The sequence below is a fragment of the Schistocerca nitens genome, chromosome 5 (genome assembly GCF_023898315.1).
Source record: "Schistocerca nitens isolate TAMUIC-IGC-003100 chromosome 5, iqSchNite1.1, whole genome shotgun sequence".
NCBI classification, from domain to species: Eukaryota; Metazoa; Arthropoda; class Insecta; order Orthoptera; family Acrididae; genus Schistocerca; species Schistocerca nitens.
The window spans coordinates 210,347,309-210,367,414 of record NC_064618.1 but is presented as its reverse complement, the minus strand read 5'-3'; positions in this window follow the sequence as shown (position 1 = coordinate 210,367,414).

Sequence of the window (20,106 nt, the reverse complement as noted above, 5' to 3'; positions counted from 1 at the left end):
GCTGGTCGTCGGCGGGGGTAGGTCTCCTGATACTACCTTGCTGCCCGCCGCCCGTTGCCATTTGCCTTTCCGTAAGTTGGGAAGCTCATGATTCGAAGGCGGAACCATTGTGTATAACGCTGTATCACATCAGTCGGACCAATATTACCAACTACTACGACACGAGAGAGTTCTTGGGCATGACGCATGAGGAACAGTATCACACTCTAGGAAGAAACCATGCATATTAGACTGCCGTCTCTGTAACAATGTGTGATCGGATAAATGGTCTCTAGCAAGCAAACCATGCATTTCCAGACATAAGGTCACCAGACTTTTCCTGATCCATATCCTCTCATCTATCAATCCCTAGAGTGTGCACGCAGTGGAAAAAATCACCATATACAGCGGAGCGTATTTAAGGCTTACGTCTATTCCATTCGTAGTGACATGAATCTCATAGTTCAGTAGTATAACATCTGACATCCACAAACATGGCTCTCACTATCGGGAAAATTATTATTGTTTAACTACTGTCTATGAGAAACACTCTCGAAACTGAAACGTCCCCTTAGAAAAATTATACATGACTGTGCTTAAACTGACACATAATATTTTTAGCGCAACGCAATCTGACTTTCAAAAGTCCCTACAAAAGAATGGCCCTGGATAGCATTAAACTATACCTTTCCCAAATCACTTACCTCACAAAAATCTTCGTTACCCAAGCTACTGCAATACAGCGAGCGCCACTCCTGCCAGCTAAATAAAAGATTCAAACTACTGAAGGCACTAACTACTGATAGGTATAGTTAGCAAATGAATGATTTTGATAGAGAACAAACAATGTATTTACCTCAATAGTATTCAAAAGTCATAGTGTATATAGCAGTTCATGACATCCAGTCTTACAAATTTCAAAACTCCCGCCATTTCTCTCCCCACATCCACCACTGCTGGCGGCTCACCTCCAACTGCGCAACGCTACGCGCTGATAACAGCAAACTGCCCAACACTACAATGGCAGACAACAATGCAAACCAGCCACAGACTGCACACAGCACAGCCAGTGATTTTCATACAGAGCGCTACATGGCGTTACCAATGAAGAAAACCTAAACAGCCTACTTACAAAACTTACGTAGGACAAAAAATGCGCCTCACGCAGTTAGCATATTATAAGTGAAGAATGGCGTGATACCAGGGCTATTAGGAAAGCAAGGCACGATCGTTCGCGAAATGGAAACCGTAGTGAACATCAAAAATGTTTTATTTGCAACAGTAAGCTACACCTTCCAACTACTTCTCTGCATAGGCGCCGCTCCGACTGAGTCATTTGTCGTGGCACTGTAGAAGCTTTTCAATATCCTCGCTATAGAAGGCAGCCGCCTGTGCTTTCGGACAATTAACTACGCCGATCTGCAGCTTGTTATCTGTGCCAGAATGTTGTCTTCATAGCGAGCAGTTCATGTGTGCAGGGATGAAAATCAGAGAATGCGAAATTGGGGCTGTATGATGAGTCATCAAACATTTCCAATCGAAAACGCTTCTTGAGTGTCCTCGCTGCTCCTGCAGTGTGCGGCCAATAATTGTCATGAAGAAGGAAATGCATGAAAATTACGTTGTGTGGGCTCCACGAAACCAGGCGAAATTCGTCGCAGGCACTCATACTTGGCGGGAGATACTATTTTGTAGGCTAATTTACGTGTTCCCTGTGTGCTCGTAACTGAAAAGAGCAACGTGGCGTGATCTACGGGCATACTAAAGACACTGCTCAACACGAATATCCAAAGCTCCATAGGATATGCACTGTGCTTTCCCTTTCGCAACTGATCGGACTTTTCTTTTCGAAAAGCCCTCGTATAATATGAGAACTTGCTATATTTAATGTTGTTTCGAGGTTCCAAATTTCCCAGTCACTAAACGTGGCGGTAATTTTTTTAATACGAACAGCAAAATGTAATTAAAGTAATATCTAATCTTCTGTAAATACCAACAGGTAACAATGAAATCTCAGTGCTACATAACGTACGATTCGCACGCAGTACCAGAGTCGCAGTCGTATACACCGAAAATCCTTTAAGACTAGGAATGAATTTTCACCGCAGTGTTTAGGTTCAAAAGAAACTGTGACTACGAAGGCTTTCCCGGCGTAATAATTTATAAAATTCTTCTCGGGTATGCAGCCGGATCATGACGTCTTCAAGACACAATATTTCTGCGGTCCAACTGTCCGCCATCATCAGGTGAGAGCGCTGGTGCACAATCTCGCCGGAACTGACTTCCCAGCGCAAGCGGCAGCCCATATATAGGCCGCAGAAGGCCCACAACGCGTGCGCGAAAAGGTGCCGTAGCTGCCCTCTAGTGCAGTAAACATGCCGCGCCGCCGGTGGTGGAAAGAGGCGAAATCGAGATATCGCTGTCAAAAATAAAAGAAAATTAAAAATTTTTCTATTCCGACGATTGAGACGCAGACCGTTGTTTTTTAATGTCGGATAACACCGGGTCCCAAGTCTTACTTAAAAGATAGCCCTTGTCCCTATTAATAAGATTGTCAGATAAACGAATCTCTATTGATTCTTTTAAAATACAGTCCCAATATCGAGATGCAGGGGCAACCATTTGTGTCGCATCATATTGCATTCTGTGTCCCTGGGTGAGACAGTGCTCCGCCACTGCGGATTTCTCGGGTTGAAGCAGCCGTGTGTGCCGCTGATGCTCAACACATCGGTCCTGAATGGTCCGATCGTCTGACCAATGTAAGCCTTCCCACAGTGGCAAGGGATCTTGTATACACCGGGCTTCCTCAACCCCAAGTCATCCTTAACAGAGCCAAGAAACGCTCTAAGCTTGGCCGGCGGACGAAAAATACTTTTGATGTCATATCTTTTAGAATTCTTCCTATCTTCGAGGAAATGCTCCCAGCAAAAGGCAGAAAAGCCACCGATTTGCAGGTATCTTCTGGTGGTTCAGGCGATGGTCCAAACTGGAAAGCACGACGGATCTGTTTATCTGTATAGCCATTCTGCTTGAACACAACCTTAAGGTGGTCCAATTCTTGTGTCAAGCTTTCTCCATCTGAAATGGCATAGGCTCTTCTCGCCAACGTTCGCAGGACCCCTGTACGCTGGAACGATGGATGACAGCTAGAAGCATGCAGGTAACGGTCCGTGTGCGTAGGCTTTCGATAAACACTGTGTCCCAGTGTCCCATCATCCTTTCTGTACACCAGAACATCCAGAAACGGAAGCTTTCCATCACTTTCCACCTCCATGGTAAACTTGATGCTAGGATGCAGGGAATTAAAATGATCTAGGAGGCGGTCAAGAGCCTCTCTCCCATGAGGCCACACCATAAACGTGTCGTCAACGTACCTCCAAAAACAGGTTGGTTTTAAGGACGCCGTCTTCAGCGCCATGTCCTCCAAATCTTCCAAAAAAGGTTGGCGACTATTGGGGACAGTGGGCTCCCCATAGCCACTCCGTCAGTCTGTTCAAAATATTTGTCATTGAATAAAAAGTACGTTGACGTCAGCACGTGGCGACAAAGCCTGGTTGTGTCCTCATCCAGTTTCTCACCAATTAATTGCAAGGATTCTTCCAGAGGAACCCGGGTAAAAAGCGACACGACATCAAAGCTCACAAGCAAATCGCAGGGACTAAGAGACAAGGACTTCAATCTCTGAATAAACACCATAGAATTGGCAATGTGATGTTCGCATTTACCGACGTGAGGGCCAAGAACAGATGCTAAATACTTGGCTAGATTGTAGGTAGGAGCACCCAAGTTACTCACGATCGGACGAAGCGGGACCCCTTTCTTATGAATCTTGGGTAGGCTTGCGCTGGGAAGTCAGTTCCGGCGAGATTGTGCACCAGCGCTCTCACCTGATGTTGGCGGACAGTTGGACCGCAGAAATATTGTGTCTTGAAGACGTCATGATCCGGCTGCATACCCGAGAAGAATTTTATTTCAAAAGAAACTGATTACGAGCACGCCTGCGTGCCTGCCACGTACTTTCTCATGTTTTGCGGCACTGTAATGAGTTTCTTCGCGAATTTCAGTCTCACCGATCTCTGTACCTCCGTAAGGCTTGCTTGGAAAACTGATGTTATATGAATTACTTTCTTAAATTTTGGGCAAGTTGTAATACGACAGTATCTACACTCCTGGAAATGGAAAAAAGAACACATTGACACCGGTGTGTCAGACCCACCATACTTGCTCCGGACACTGCGAGAGGGCTGTACAAGCAATGATCACACGCACGGCACAGCGGACACACCAGGAACCGCGGTGTTGGCCGTCGAATGGCGCTAGCTGCGCAGCATTTGTGCACCGCCGCCGTCAGTGTCAGCCAGTTTGCCGTGGCATACGGAGCTCCACCGCAGTCTTTAACACTGGTAGCATGCCGCGACAGCGTGGACGTGAACCGTATGTGCAGCTGACGGACTTTGAGCGAGGGCGTATAGTGGGCATGCGGGAGGCCGGGTGGACGTACCGCCGAATTGCTCAACACGTGGGGCGTGAGGTCTCCACAGTACATCGATGTTGTCGCCAGTGGTCGGCGGAAGGTGCACGTGCCCGTCGACCTGGGACCGGACCGCAGCGACGCACGGATGCACGCCAAGACCGTAGGATCCTACGCAGTGCCGTAGGGGACCGCACCGCCACTTCCCAGCAAATTAGGGACACTGTTGCTCCTGGGGTATCGGCGAGGACCATTCGCAACCGTCTCCATGAAGCTGGGCTACGGTCCCGCACACCGTTAGGCCGTCTTCCGCTCACGCCCCAACATCGTGCAGCCCGCCTCCAGTGGTGTCGCGACAGGCGTGAATGGAGGGACGAATGGAGACGTGTCGTCTTCAGCGATGAGAGTCGCTTCTGCCTTGGTGCCAATGATGGTCGTATGCGTGTTTGGCGCCGTGCAGGTGAGCGCCACAATCAGGACTGCATACGACCGAGGCACACAGGGCCAACACCCGGCATCATGGTGTGGGGAGCGATCTCCTACACTGGCCGTACACCACTGGTGCTCGTCGAGGGGACACTGAATAGTGCACGGTACATCCAAACCGTCATCGAACCCATCGTTCTACCATTCCTAGACCGGCAAGGGAACTTGCTGATCCAACAGGACAATGCACGTCCGCATGTATCCCGTGCCACCCAACGTGCAGTAGAAGGTGTAAGTCAACTACCCTGGCCAGCAAGATCTCCGGATCTGTCCCCCATTGAGCATGTTTGGGACTGGATGAAGCGTCGTCTCACGCGGTCTGCACGTCCAGCACGAACGCTGGTCCAACTGAGGCGCCAGGTGGAAATGGCATGGCAAGCCGTTCCACAGGACTACATCCAGCATCTCTACGATCGTCTCCATTGGAGAATAGCAGCCTGCATTGCTGCGAAAGGTGGATATACACTGTACTAGTGCCGACATTGTGCATGCTCTGTTGCCTTTGTCTATGTGCCTGTGGTTCTGTCGGTGTGATCATGAGATGTATCTGACCCCAGGAATGTGTCAATAAAGTTTCCCCTTCCTGGGACAATGAATTCACGGTGTTCTTATTTCAATTTCCAGGAGTATATTTTAGAACATTGTCCTGTTTCGATAGTGTTTGTCGTCACTTTTTTTTCGTATACTTTATTCCATTTGTATCTCGTTTGTCAGTATTGCGCAGGTAGCTACTTGAAAATTACCTTGATGGCTGAAACAGATCGTAGAGATGAAAATAAAATAGCAGTTCGTGCCACCGTTTGTTTCGAAGCAATTACTACAGTTGCGAACCCTGAACCACTACACTGAACATGAGGGACAAACATTTCTCCCGGTTCCTGGGCACGGTGTCTCATCCCACTTCCTTGGCGCGATGTCCTCGATCAGTGTGTGCAGGATTTGGTACGTAAAGTACCCTTAAAAATCACAGAGACACCCGAACTGCATCGTTCGCACGCTGAAGATTAATCTGTCCTTTGGAACAGTCGACTGCTTGCGTTAACCGAAAAGAGTCAAATCCGTTTAGAAACACACTACACAACTCCTATCCGTTACTGCCCTGTTCCAATATTATTTTGCGCATTCAAAACGCGCAGCTACTTATATCGCTGTCAGGAAGAGTCCTTTGCCAAATGTAATTTGTAGCCAGTTACTTGCTCTGAGTTCATTAGCAATCTAGCTGAGTTTGTCCTAAATTTACAGTGACATTAGTTCCTGTCGGGCATTAAACCGACTGTAATTGACAAGGTGTCGATTTCCATTGGTTACCCATGAACAACGGACCTTGCCGTTAGTGGTGATGCTTGCGTGCTTCAGCGTTACAGATAGCCGTACCGCATGTGCAACCTCAACGGAGGGACGTCTGTTGAGAGGCCAGACAAACGTGTGGTTCCTGAAGAGGGGCAGCAGCCTTTTCAGTAGTTGCAGGGGCAACAGTCTGGATGACTGACTGATCCGGTCTTGTAACTCTAACGAAAACGGCCTTGCTGTGCTGGTACTACCAACGGCTGAAAGCAAGGGGAAACTACAGCCGTAATTTTTCCCGAGGGCATGCAGCTTTACCGTATGGTTAGATGATGATGCCGTTCTCTTGTGTAAAATATTCCGGAGGTAAAATAGTCCCCCATTCGGCTCTCTGGGCGGGGACTACTCAGGAGGATGTCGTTATCAGGAGAAAGAAAACTGGCGTTCTAGGGATCGGAGCGTGGAATGTCAGATCCCTTAATCGGGCAGGTAGGTTAGAAAATTTAAAAAGGTAAATGGATAGGTTGAAGTTAGATATAGTGGGAATTAGTGAAGTTCGGTGGCAGGAGGAACAAGACTTCTGGTCAGGTGACTACAGGGTTATAAATACAAAATCAAATATTGGTAATGCAGGAGTAGGTTTAATAATGAATAAAAAAATAGGAGTGCCGGTAAGCTACTACAAACAGCATAGTGAACGCATTATTGTGGCCAAGGTAGACACGAATCCCACGCCCACCACAGTTGTACAAATTTATATGCCAACTAGCTCCGTAGATGACGAAATGTATGATGAGATAACGGAAGTTATTCAGATAGTGTTGGGAGACGAAAATTTAATAGTCATGGGTGACTGGAATTCGATAGTAGGAAAAGGAAGAGAAGGAAACGTAGTAGGTGAATAAGGAATGGGGATAAGGAAAGAAATAAGAAGCCGCCTGGTAGGGTTTGAGGTTTTCGGGCGCTAAACAGCGTGGTTATCAGCGGAAGCCGCCTGGTAGAATTTTGCACACAGCACAACTTAATCATAGCTAACACTTTGTTCATGAATCATAAAAGACGGTTGAATACATGGAAGAGGCCTGGAGATACTGGAAGGTTTCAGATACATTATACAATGGTAAGACAGAGACTTAGGAACCAGGTTTTAAATTGTAAGACATTTCCAGGGGCAGATGTGGACTCTGACCGCAATCTATTAGTTATGAAATGTAGATTAAAAACGAAGAAACTGCAAAAAGGTGGGAATTTAAAGAGATGGAAAATTGGATAAACTGATAGAACCGGAGAATTTTGAGAGTTTCAGGTAAAGCATTAGGGAACGTTTGACAAGAATGGGGGAAAGAAATGCAGTAGATGAAGAATGGGTAGCTATGAGAGATGAAAGAGTGAAGGCAGCAGAGGTTCAAGTAGGTGAAAAGACGAGGAGGGCTAGTAGAAATCCTTGGGTAACAAAAGAAATATTGAGTTTAATTGATGAAAGGACAAAATACAAAAATGCCCTAAATGAAGCAGGCAAAATGGAATACAAACGTCTCAAAAATGAGATCTACAGGAAGTGCAAGATGGTTAAGCAGGGATGCCTAGAGGACAAATGTAAGGATGTAGCGCCATATATCACTAGGCGTAAGATAGATATTGCTTACAGGAAAGTTAATGAGACCTTTGGAGAAATGGGAACCACTTGAGGACAATATTGTAGCAATGGAAGAGAATGTAGACGAAGATGAAATAGGACATATGATGCTGCGTGAAGAGTTTGACAGAGCACTTACAGACCTAAGTCAAAACAAGGCCCCGGGAGTAGACAACATTCCATTAGAACTACTGACAGCCGTGAGAGAGCCAGGTCTAACAAAACTCTACCATCTAGTGAGCAAGATGTATGAGACAGGTGAAATACCCTCAGACTTCAAGAAGAATATAATAACTCCAATCCCAAAGAAAGCAGGTGTTGATAGATGTGAAAATTACCGAACTATCAGTTTAATAAGTCACGGCTGCAAAATACTAACACGAATTCTTTACAGAGTAATGGAAAACTGGTAGAAACCGACCTCGGGGATGATCAGTTTGGATTCTGTAGAAATGTTGGAACACGTGAGGCAATACTGACCCTACGACTTATCTTAGAAGATAGGTTAAGGAAAGGCAAACCTATGTTTCTAACATTTGTAGACTTAGAGAAAGCTTTTGACAATGTTGACAGAAATACTCTCTTTCAAATTCTGAAGGAGCCAGGGGTAAAATACAGGGAGCGAAAGACTATTTACAATTTGTACAGAGACCAGATGGCAGTTATAAGAGTCGAGGTGCATGAAAGGGAAGAAGTGGTTGGGAAGGGAGTGAGACAGTGTTGTAGCCTCTCCCCGATGTTATTCAATCTGTATAATGAGCAAGCAGTAAAGGCGACAAAAGAAAAATTTGGAGTAGGTATTAAAATCCAGGGAGAAGAAATAAAAACTGAGGTTCGCCGATGACATTGTGATTCTGTCAGAGACGGCAAACGGCTTGGAAGAGCAGTTGGACGGAATGGACAGTGTCTTGAAAGGAGGATATAAGATGAACATCAACAAAAGCAAAACGAGGATAATGGAATGTAGTTGAATTAAATCGGGTGATGCTGAGAGAATTAGATTAGGAAATGAGACGCTTAAAGTAGTAAATGAGTTTTGCTATTTCGGGAGCAAAATAACTGATGATGGTAGATGTAGAGAGGATATAAAATGTAGACTGGCAATGGCAAGGAAAGCGTTTCTGAAGAAGAGAAATTTGTTAACATCGAATGTAAATTTAAATGTCAGGAAGTCGTTTCTGAAATTATTGTGGAGTGTGTGGAGTGTAGCCACGTATGGACGATAAATAGTTAAGAAGAGAATAGAAGCATTCGAAGTGTGGTGCTACAGAAGACTGCTGATGGTCAGATGGGTAGACCACATAACTAATGAGGAGTTATTGAGTGGAATTGGGGAGAAGAGAAGTTTGTGGCACCATTTGACTAGAAGAAGGGATCGGTTGGTGGGAATGTTCTGAGGAATCAAGGGATCACCAATTTAGTACTGGGGGGCAGCGTGGAGGGTAAAAATTGGAAAGGTAGACCATTAGATGAATACACTAAGCAGATTCAGAAGGATGTAGGTTGCAGTAGGTACTGGGAGATGAAGAAGCTTGCACAGGATAGAGTAGCATGGAGAGCTTCATCAAACCAGTCTCTGGACTGAAGCGTACATCAGCTACCAGGATCATTTTACGACCATTGTTCCATTGTCGTGCTGTAAGGTCTGCAGTGGGCCACATCTGTGCTGTTATACCAAAAATTGGGCAGCTACATTCACTGTTGCGTACATGTGTACGTCCAAACGGGGTACTTCTTTTCTGGTTTTCCCCACGACTGTCCGTTGACGCTTGTTACTGTGCTGTTTCCACACAACGGATTGGCTTGCCTAGATTAGCGTCGTAGGTGAAGAGCTGCATGACCGGCTGGTTCCACTACAAAAATTCGGTAAGCATATATATTTTACACCTACAATGCAAATATTTTGTGAGTATACGTTTTCCTGTTTCGTTATGCCGCCGTCGTCTTGTTCGAGTATTCACCTTTCAAGTCACGACGTTTCGGGCCAAGTTACAAAATCGGGTGACTTCAACATCGGAGAAGGTAGCTGAAATTATACTATGGATTTTGAATTAAAACTGTCTTGGCTACAATTCATTATATTATTAACAACGCCTTTTACCTTCGTGAGTGTCTTCAGATTGTCTAAAGGGATAGCTAAACAATCAAACTGAAAGAGATATAGCTTAATAGTCGTACCAGCTGGCCATCGGAGCAATGGTAAGACCACTGCCACAAATAAGTAGTCACATTTAAACGTAATACACAGAGATTCCGCTGTAACTTGACGGCAGGAGCTTCAAGCACCCACACAGCCGCACAATGGAATGAGACTTGCATACAATATTTGCAGAGGACGCACATAAGTGGCATATAGTCGAATCGCTGTAAGGGGATCCCTGATAGCTGAAGCGGATTGGGCGCAGCAGCTTCGTGCGCCTTCTACAAACAATCACGTTACGCGATTCTTTAAATGTCTCCACGGCAATGCCTCAGTGCTGCTGAAGCTCTATAGACGGGTAATGCTTCGCCCGAAGCCGTTTAAACTTCGTAGTTTAAACATGTTAATAGGGGCTGACAGTTGTTACTGATCAACTTAAGCCGACTAGACTATTAACCTCTCCAAGTTCATCTGATTCGAGCGTGCTTCACTCTAGGACAGACCTATTTTATGATTTTTAATATGTTGTAAAAGGAAAATTTTAAAGTCAGTAACAATACCTTATTCACGTTTAGAATCATGAGAGCTGGGACCAAACGCTAATTTCGGCTAATTTTGTTATCCCCATACATAATCTGTTGATGCGGAACGCGATGTAATGAAAGACTAAACTGCAACCGAGACTGTTTGTAATTCAAATATTCCACCCGAGGTCACCGTACCAGACGACATAATGGGGTGGGAGATATTTTATACAGGGTCTTTTGGACAAAATAGCAATCGTGAGAAATGTATAAGTACAAGAGAACTTGCAAATTTAAATTAAGGTGATTATTATGTACTAGTATTCAGGAAGACAAATTCACCTGGACTTACTGATTATGTAATAGCTAAGAGACCAATAACATTAACAATGATACCCGTAAATTTCTAGGCCATAATGTTTACAGCGACTATTCAATGTTGTTTCCATTATGAAAATCATGAGGATATGGAGTAAAACATAATATAATAGTGTACTGTGAGAACAAGAGATAATAACCACAAAATTTACATACTAGACCAGTAGTTCCAAACCTGGAGGTAGTAACCACCCGATGGGTAAAATGAAATTTTCGAACGATCATTACTATTATTACTATTTCGTAAACCAGTATTACTGAATACATATTTACATTTTTCTCATATAGTAGCATTAACACATGCAAAATCAGGTGGAAGTTAGAAACAAACGTATGAAATGGCATCTTCTTTCTTCTTCACATAGTACAGGCGCTACATACACTATTTTGTTCTCGGTACTGCACAACTGTAAAAAATTAAACTGAGACTATATGCTTCAATATCCACTGAAAATGCCTCCTCCGCTCTGAACGTAGTTCTCACAATGGACCACAGATTGCTTCATCATTTGCTTCGCAACTGGTAAAAGAACAATTTGATAGCGTGAAGGTTAGTACATTGCAGTATAGCCTACACCGGATTATTATTATTATTATTGTTAGTACAACTGTTGGCAATGGTGAGACACAAAGCATTGTCAGCCTGAGTTCTTCCACTTTCTGTCACTTCAGAAATAAGGAGTCCGGAAATTAAGTGATTTATAAACGGTAAATGGAGAGTTAACATATTTAGCGTGGTTGATTTTTTTTTCAAGGTGTAAGTGAAGCAAGTGATGCCACGCAGAGGACTAGTGCAGAAGACGCGTGCTTTGTGACAAGTGTCTGCTTCGAATGTGAATAGTTAGTTTTCTTTCCTGAAGAGGAGTTGTAGCTAAAGCTTGTGATGCACTGAGAATTTTATGCATGATTCCATAAAACAGAAGGTTCTTAGAAATAAGTAGTACCAGTTGTCTCATTAGTTGGTAGCTTCGTAAAAAAAAAACCTAAAAAAATTCTTTATGTTTCGTAAGAATAAAAATACGAGTATTGAAAGAGATTTCTTTTCATTCTGAAGTTTAGTTAAGCGCTAATGTTTATGAAGGGGATGGTGAGTACTATCTAATATCTCACTGCGCTCAGGGATAATATTTTCTATACTTCTACAAAATTTGCTGCAAATAGTTTATTTTTTTGTTTTTACATGGGTTCACGAAGAGTTTATTTCGGCATTTGTGCCACTTTCAAATGTTCCTGTTGACATTACGGTTATAAAGCATTTCATTCAGCGTCTATATAACAGTACTACGAGATTTTTATCTTATACTTCAGTCTAGACGGATTGACGTCAATAAAACAACTTTGAACGTAATTTCTTTTATTTAATGTGTTGTTAATATAGGCTTCCCGGCCATTGACCTTCTTGTGCGAACGCACCGCTATGCCCGAACTCGTACGGGACTTGGTAGATTAATCTGCCACGAGTAATGAGTATGATGGGCAAACATCTATTAGGCGCACTACGAATGTAGTGGGGTGGACATGTAGGGAATGTGAATCTCACGGGGGGCGTGCAAGGGATAAGTCCCTGCAGACGCACTATCCTCTGTGCCCGCGGTGGCTCAGATCGATAGAGCGTCTGCCATGTAAGCAGGAGATCCCGGGTTCGAGTACCGGTCGGGGCACACATTTTCAACATGTCCCCAATGAAATACATCAACGCCTGTTTGCAGCTAGCGTGTTTATTTAATTATCATTTCATTTCTAGCAAAGCTGCATGGTCATCCACGGTAACTGTTCTTTCGAGAACAGTTACTACCGTCATATATAGTGGTTACATATTTGTCTTCTATAGAAATTTCGTGTTATTTTTTGACAGTTGTCAAATGGCAGATCGTTTCACTGATGCATTATATTTACAAGGACACTACCGGCCATTTAAATTCCAATACCTCAAAGATGACGTGCTAAAGACGCGAGATTTAACCGAAAAGAAGAAAATGTTGTAATAGGCAAATGATTAGCTTTTCAGAGCATTCACGCAAGGTTGGTGCCGGTGGCGACACCTACAACGTGCTGAGATGAGGGAAGTTCTCAACCGATTTCTCATACACAAACAGCAGTTGACCGGTGTTGCCTGGTGAAACGTTGTTGTGATACCTCGTGTAAGGAGGAGAAACACGTACCATCACGATTCCGACTTTGATAAAGGTCGGATTGTAGCCTATCGCGAATGCGGTTTATCGTATCGGGACATTGCTGATCGCGTTGGTCAAGATCCAATGACTGTTAGCAGAATATGGAGTCAGTGGGTTCAGGAACGTAATACGGAACGCCGTGCTGGATCCCAACGGCCTCGTATCACTAGCAGTCGAGATGACAGGCATCTAATCCGCATGGCTGTAACGGATCGTGCAGCCACGTCTCGATTCCTGAGTCAACAGATGTGGACGTTTGCAAGACAATAACCATCTGCAGCAACAGTTCGACGACGTTTGCAGCAGAATGGACTATCAGCTCGGAGACCATGGCTGCGGTTACCCTCGACACTGCATCACAGACAGGAGCGCCTGCGATGGTGTACTCCACGACGTACCTGGGTGCACGAATGGCAAAACGTCATTTCTTAGGATGAATCCAGGTTCTGTTTACAGCATCATGATGGTCGCATCCGTGTTTGGCGACATCGAGGTGAACGCATATTGGAAGCGTGTATTCGTCATCGCCATACTGGCGTATCACCCGGCGTGATGGTATGGGGTGCCATTGGTTACACGTCTCGGTAACCTCTTGTTCGCCTTGACCGCACTTTGAACAGTGAACGTCACATTTCAGATGTGTTACGACCCGTGGCTCTACCCTTCATTCGATCCCTGCGAAACCTTACATTTCAGGAGAATTATGCACGACCGCATGTTGCGGGTCCTTTCTGGATACAGAAAATGTTAGACTGCCGCCCTGTCCAGCACATTCTCCAGATCACACAACAATTGAAAACGCCTGGTCAATAGTGGCCGAGAAACTGGCTCGTCACAATCCGCCTTTCACTACTCTTGATGAACTGTGGTATCGTTTTGAAGCTGCATGGGCAGCTGTACCTGTACACGCCATCCACGCTCTGTTAGACTCAATGCCCAGGCGCATCAAGGCCGTTATTACGGCCAGACGTGGTTGTCCTGGGTACTGATTTCTCAGGATCTAAGCACCCAAATTGCGTGAAAATGTAATCACATGTCAGTTCTAGTATAATATATTTGTCCAATGAATACCAGTTTATTATCTGCATTTCTTCTTGGTGTAGCAATTTTAATGGCCAGTCGCGTATATCTTACTCCGTCTGATATAATTCTTGCCAGAGACGTTTTTCATGGTGTACATATGCAATCTTAATGTTGTCTGTTGTTTCTTGTTTATCGTGTTGTGTTCATCCCTTTGATTTTTCTATTATATTAACACTGTTTTCGCCAGCTTCTGTGACCGAGCGGTTCTAGGCGCTTTTGTCCGGAACCACGCTGGTGCTACGGTTGCCGGTTCGAATCCTACCTCGGGCATGGATGTGTGTGCTCTCCTTAGGTTAGCTAGGTTTAACTAGTTCTAAGTCTAGGGAATGTTAAGTCCCATAATGCTTAGAGCTATTTTTAACACTGTTTTCAAAATAATTTTTGTGTTTTATGACCATTTATTCGTTTAGGATGTGTATTTGCGTGTGTATGAATATCTATTTCTTCCAAAATGTTGGTCATTTGACCTTTTGGTATCCTATGTAGAATTATAAAAGTGTTATCAGTTATATTCGCTCTGTGGTTTTATTTATCAAGTTTCGTTGGTCACAATCGTAATCTCTTCATGTGTTCTTTAAATCTTGTACTAAGCCTTCGTCCTGCTTGTTCAATGTAAAAACTATTGCAGTCATCACAGGAAATTTTGGAAACATCTGGATTAGAAAAGACAGGGACATTGCTTTTTCCTGATCTTAGCTTTGTAAATTGTTGGTGGCCCAAATGCAATTTGTATTTCGGTATTCTTTAACAGTTAGTTTATCTTGTGAGCTATGTCCCCTATATATGTTGAGGTCTAGGAGAGATCCTTTGGGGCCGCCTCTGCTTTGAACATCCTACGAGACTGTAGCACGTACTGTGCTGCGAGGTATCTGGAGCGCAAACATGGCTCCTTCCGACACACGGAGAAACGGATCCGCTCGAGGCGAGCATGAAAGGCGAGATGCCCGCAGTATCACTGAATATCCCAGCGAGGCCGCGAGGGCGCCCGAGGTGTGAACCGCGGCGGCAACTGCGGGGCTAAATCGGACCGGCTGTGTGCGCTGCTGGCTGTGTGTGTGGGCGGTAATGGGGCGTGCCCGCGCTGCCTAACTCGCCGCCGCCGCCAGCCATTACTGGGCGTTTCATTCACGTGCTCTGCAGACGCCATTGTGCTTCAACTCCGCGCGCCCGGAGCCAGCACTTGCCACCGCCGACCCGTGGCGAGAACTCTGCTGCAACTCCGGCCGACCTCTCCTCCTCCTTCCTTCTGCCTATTTTGTCCCTTCTTGCACATCGCTGCGTGTCTGTACGAAGTCGTAAATGACAAGCCTTTTACATATCGTCATTTCTCGGTACTGCTGCCTCAATAGCTGCAGTCGACATTATGTATCAAAAACCGTATATATGTGACCACGTGGCACAAGCAGTAGAGTGTTATGGGTCTCTGTGCTACTATCACATTTATAGCTACATCTTCTAAAATTGCAAGCCCTAGAAAAGGTGTTCTGTTCGTCACTGTAAGACAGTAAACATAAAGATAAGCTACAGTCTCCACAGTGTTACAGCGCAGCACTGTTGCTTGTGTGGGAAGCTGTGAGATGAGTTCTCCAAAAAAAAAGGCGAGAGTGAAGAGTCAGTACCTATTACTCATCACAGACAATCTTTATGACTTGACGCCTTCTGTGCAGTGCTTCGACGTGAGCTGCCCAGGAGCCACTTGTGGATAATAGGCACTCTGTGATATGAGGCGTGTGAGAGAAATAATATGACTGACAACAATGTGAGCGATCTGGCAACGCTGTGTTATTCTACTTCTGTAGGACGATGTGCTCCTCTGTTGCAGATGCTCAGTCTGAATTTCAGCTCCGTATGACCATCACGTGTGTTTTTAGAGCACCATCAGTGAAGTGGTGTTTTTATAACATGTTATAAACAGCGGAATTTAGAGCAACGTTATGCCATCAGGTTTGTATCAAACTTGGAGAATACGCGAGTGTGGTCTTTCAAAAGTTAAAGTGGACTACGGCGAACTTTCCTTATCAACAGTATAAGGTTTTCGCTGGCATAGACTATTTTTTGACGGCCGGGAGCACCCTGAAGGTCAGCCTCGCTCAAGGCGATCTTCAACTTCCAAAACAGACGAAAAAGTCGAACGTGTGCGTGATATTGTCAGATCAGACCGATGTTTAAGAGTAACGATGATGGGTGACCTGTTAAATACTTTCACCGTAAATCAAATTTTGATCGAAGTTTTACACTTTCGAAAGGTTTGTTCCAAAACGGTGCCGAAAACCTCACAACTGATTCCAAGGACAATCGAGGAAACTTCTGCGTTGATCTTCTTGAGAGGATTGCCAATGATTACGAATGGTTCAGATGATGGATCCTGCATTTGTTAGTACGATTCCAAGAAAAAGTGGAAAAATGAGGAGCGGCTCACTGAGATACCTTCTTGGTCGAAAAAAGCACGAATGAGCAAATCAATGGCTCAAATGGCTCTGAGCACTATGGGACTTAACATCTGAGGTCATCAGTCCCCTAGAACTTAAAACTACTTGAACCTAACTAACCTAAAGACACCACACACATCCAAGCCCGAGGCAGGATTCGAACCTGTGACCGTAGCGGTCACGCGGTTCCAGACTGAAGCGGCTAGAACCGCTCGGGCACGAAGGTCGGCAGCAAATCAATGATCAAAACAATTCTGATTTGCTTTCTAGACAGTAGGGATATCGTTCATATAGGATTTGTTTCTCCAGGACAAACTATCAACCATGTGATTTACAAAGATTGTCTCGAAAATATCAGAAAATCGGTGAATCGAGCGATATCAGATATTGTAAAAAATGTGGATGCTGCACCATGACACCTTCCCGCGTCACACGGCCACATCCATCACGGAAATTTTGACCTCGAAAGATATTCCCGTTTTCTCCTATTCACTTGATCTTTTCCCTAAATAGAAAAATGTCTTAAAGGGACACCATTAAGGTGGTCTGGAGGACATTCAAAAGAATGTGACCGACATATTAAAGGTCGTACTAGCCTTTCAACGCTACCAAGACTGGAAACAACGACTACGTAGGCGTACAGCTGTCGAAGGATACTACTTTGAAGCGGACAATATTGGTTTTTCAAAAAAAATTAAAACTTTGGTAGATAAGGAAATCAGTCTTATTACTTTTTTCAGTCATCTCGTATAGCCAGAATAGTGCCAGGACATCAGTGGCTGGTGGCGGCAGCGACCTTGCGAGGTATGATGTCTTGTCAGTTTGGTGCCAATCCAGGTGGCAATTGCCGACGCTCTATAACGCTGTCGAGAAACACGCAGGCCCAAGATGAACCCACGACTCTCAGAGACTGGCTGGAGGGTCAAGTCATGTAACCCACTGGACAGCCTCGCCTCAGTGGATCCAGTTCGATGCCTGGAACCATCAGGGCTTGACGGTGGACCGCTTCACTCCGCTATTGTCTTTGCTTGACGAGGTTTATCTATATATTCAACTGATGACTGGCAGTGAGACTTCACCAAACGAATCCACGACACAAAAGGAATGCTTCTACCGTTCATTCTGGCTGCATTTATGCTCCCTCTGCTGGGGTGTGTTACGACGTGACGTAGGCTCCTATCACTTAGTTAGCTGCTGAAACGCTGCATTATGCTATGCCATGTGGCAATACAGCCAGTCACTGACAGCAGAGCGCCACGTTGCACAAGGCTGCGCCAGGAATAACGTAGTGCCCCCCCCCCCCCCCCTGCTGAACTACTTCGTTAGCTGGGTTGTAATTTCCTCGTACGGTTGCGACGACCTGTCTGAAGCTAACGCTACAATAATTTGTCAGATTGCAGTTTGTTACCACAAGTATTTCTCGCTTGCCTTCTTCCCACCAACCGTCACTGATCGTAGGAATGGCACATTCCTAACATTTTCTGTTTTCCTCCTGATAACATTTCCACATAGTGATGAACTCAGGATATCCACACCTGACAAATTCATTTTCTATAGAGAGGAAATATACCATATCTCTGTCCGTGTTAGGCAAGCTTCTCAGGTTTGTAAAAAAAAAAAAAAATAAAATAAAATAAAAATAAATAAATAAAAAAATTTAAAAATCATTTCTTGATGGTTGGCAAGGGTTTGGTGCTTGGGATAAGAAAAATACAAAGCATCTTGTTAGTACCACTGGCAGGGGCTTTTGGCACGTCACTCTATGAAGACTAATTAATTGTAATGGAGATTTAAAAGTCGGGCCAAACTTAAGTACGAAATGATTAATATCTGGAAAATGCAATATGATAAGTGGTAAACGAGGTGACCATTGACAACGACAAGATCCATATAGCTGTCAACACTGAAGTTTCTACACATCACAGACTCTTGGAAATCTGCCGAAATTCTAGACATTTACCGTGGTGTCACCGCCAGACACCACACTTGCTAGGTGGTAGCATTTAAATCGGCCGCGGTCCATTAGTATACGTCGGACCCGCGTGCCGCCACTGTCAGTGATTGCAGACCCAGCGCCACCACACGGCAGGTCTAGAGAGACGTCCTAGCACTCGACCCAGTTGTACAGCCGACTTTGCTAGCAATGGTTCACTGACAAATTACGCTCTCATTTGCCGAGGCGATAGCTAGCATAGCCTTCAGCTACGTCATTTGCTACGACTTAGCAAGGCGTCATTATCATTTGTTATTTATCTTGGGATGCATGTACAGTCAGACCGATGTTCACCAATTATGGATTAAAGTTAAGTATTCGAGCAGCTACGTACTTTTCTTGATAGTATAATTACTTTACCTGTTCCAGACCTCACGCCAGCCTGCGTGAGCTTAAACGCGTGCCTTTCGGCTTCCTCCAAACCCCGTGAATTGGCTCCTGCCAATTCACAACATTTAGCATGTACCGTTTACCACAGATCTCCGCACACGAACACGTCCATAGTCTTGCGTCAGAGGATATCTGGACTCGTCTGTGAATAACATGTCTTTTCTCGAAACCTGTACATTGGAGTCTGATCAGACACAGCGACTCCAGCGCCCCTTCTAAGATTTTATTGCAGTGGTTTGACGGTATCCGTACGCCGCTACCAGGCATGGATGGCCATCGGTCTCCACTTGGGTTTGTAATGAGTGGGCGAAATAGTCCAAAACGCCTCTTGTACAAGTACTGTCCTGTTTCCTTCTAACATGTCCATAAACTATGGATGTCACATGATGAGATACTGATATCTGCAGCAACATGACCGGAATTTCATTCCTTTTGGATAAAACACCCCACCCTTGCAACTTGTTCTGTCTTAAAATGTTCATTGCATGTGCTTCGTTGAGAGCAACACCTACAAATGACGAATGCCATGTATATACTTTACTAGAAAACACTGCGACACCGGTACTCACGTCCTTCAGAGGCGTCACATGACACTGTAATGCATAACGCAGCCAACAGAGTTCGAATGATTTTAATTGTTGCCTATAGTGAGAGCGAAGTTCTTCAGCCATGCATTACGAGCACAAGTAACGCCTGTTTCAAAACCGATTTAACTTGCCGGACGTTGACAGAGTGGCACGGAAGTTGATCCGCGGAAAGGCAAAGTACTCATAGTGTTAAAAAACATACCATGGACTGAAATATATGTAAAAACTGTTACAAATTATTTCCTATATTCCTCCCATTCTGGGTGCTTATATAATGTAGGATGTATCTTCTGAAGAACTAACAATACCACATTACTTGTGGTCTAAGAATAGGAGAAGAACGTATAACTATATACGAGGGCGGTTCAGAAAGTAACCTCCGATTGGTCACAGTGCGGGTTGTGGGGGGAGTAGCGACGCCATCTGTGCGTTCACGCACTCAACAGGTCAGTCGGCATCAAGCCGTGGTCTAGTGAACGTCGTACCTGCGCTAGTTTAGTTTTTGTGGCAGTTTGAAATGTGTGCTGCAATAGAAAACACCGCCAAATGTGA